The sequence below is a fragment of the Phytophthora infestans genome, genomic scaffold, assembly GCF_000142945.1.
Source record: "Phytophthora infestans T30-4 supercont1.24 genomic scaffold, whole genome shotgun sequence".
Lineage (NCBI taxonomy): Eukaryota > Oomycota > Peronosporomycetes > Peronosporales > Peronosporaceae > Phytophthora > Phytophthora infestans.
In genome coordinates this window covers 1,230,131-1,232,234 of record NW_003303735.1, presented here as the reverse complement: position 1 = coordinate 1,232,234, position 2,104 = coordinate 1,230,131, and positions in this window count along the sequence as shown.

Below are 2,104 nucleotides of genomic sequence, written 5' to 3'. Positions count from 1 at the left end.
GTTTTCGAACGGAGACGGACTCTGATCCTCCGCATCATTCAACTCCTAAGCGACACCGCCTCTCTGCGGAAGCCATTGATAGCTCTGAGGAAGCCAATGACATAAACCTCAACTCTGAGAAAGACATACACGAAGAGGAGCAGCATCAACATTTACTGTAAAAATTACTAGCTATTAGGTATGTGTCTAAGCCCACTTCGTATCGGGAAGCAATGAAGTCTTTACAAGCTAACCAGTGGCATAAAGCAGCTAAATCGGAATACTAGTCCTTCATGGACAATCACACTTGGGTGTTTGGTATCCCCTCCTAAAGGAAGGAAGCTTTTAAGTAGCCGATAGATCTTTGTTGTCAAGTATACCGGCACTGGCGAAATTGACCGCCTTAAAGCGCGTCTTGTGATCAAAGGAATATGGCATCAACTACAACGAGATATTCATTCCTGTCATCAGGATGGAGGTACTAAGAGTACTTCTAACTATTGCAGCTCTTCTCGACTTTGAAGTTCACCAAATGGATGTTAAGACCGCCTTCCGAAATGGCTACTTGAAAGAGCATGGTTCAACCGGAACGTTTCAAAATCCCGGGTAAAGAGCACCCAGTGTGCAAACTTCTTAACCCTTTAGGACCTAAGCCTTAAAGTCCCTGGAAGGGTCTCTAGCGTAAGCATACGATTGGCTGTATATACATTTATAGAACGTTTGCCGGTCCCTTCTGTCGTGCCCTGTCTATCTATTTTCTAAGAGTCCCAGTTTGGGACTCTAACTCGACCAGAATGATACCACTATAATAAATGACCATTAGTCATTGGTAGAAATTGCGAAATACGGTAATCTTATTGATCACATTTTTGGAGGCCCTGCCAAAATCGACCTCAGGTCTTAAAGAGTTAAGAGCTTATACGTGCTGAAGCAAGCGCCTCGTGTCTGGTACCAAACCCTGACAGCCTTCGTAGAGAGTCTTGGGTCCTGAAACTTATTAAAGATCGATCTGTCTTTCGACGCGCTATGGTGACACCACCTGTTACATTGCAGTGGGCGTCGATGACTTACGGATCATTGCGCAAGCACCAGCACTCGTCAATGAGCTGAAATCAGCCCTATAAAAGCGATTTTTATATCCGATTTAGGGGAGGTGAAGTACTTACTCGGCTGGTCCATTTAACACGACCGTAAGAATCGAACGATATTTATCCACCAGCACAAGTACGCTACGAAGGTCGTTGACCGGATCAGCGACTACATTCCGTACCCTATTGCAGCACCTGCAGAATGAAGCACCACCCTCTCCGTAAGCAGCCAGCCTAGCAGTAGAGCAAGAGAAAGATGCGATGAAATCGATTCCGTGTCGCCAAGCCGTAGGCAGCATCGTGTACTTAATGGTCGGGACTCGACCCGACATGGCATTTGACATGCGAGAGGTCAGTCAGTTCCTAGCAAATCCAGGTATGGAATCACTGAAAAGCAGTCATCCGTGGTCTAAAGTATCTATCCGGACGAAATAATACGGTCTTCTTCTGGGAGGCTCGACCGATATTACCTCGGAAAACCTAGCCAATCAACTGACCGTCTACCGTGAACCTGACTAAGCCAACTGTCCCGACACGAGAATCTCTGTTGGAGGATACGTGACAATGCTTACAGACAGTCCTATCTTATGGCTTTCACGAAAGCATCATGCTGTAGATATCTCTACAGCAGAGGCAGAATATATCGCCCTATGCCACTGCATGCAAGAGATGATATTCCTCAAACTTCTCCTCAAAGAACTTGGCTTTGCTACAACGCAGGAAAACACCATGTACGAGAATAATCAGAGCTGCATTAAAGTCTGCTACAACCCCGAACTTCACGGACGATCAAACATATACACGTACGATACTGTTTTGTACAAGAAAAAGTAGAGCGGCATGAATTCAACGTCACCTACTGCTATACGAAAGAAATGATAGCTGACATCTTTACCAAGGCTTAAGACAAGCACCAGCTCAGAGAACTAAAGGCCAAGCTCAGGATGCATTCCCTTGAAGCTATACAATGAGCCATTCCGTATAGTGTACGAGAATAACACTAATGCATGTAGCATGCGAACTTAAATTGCGTTCAT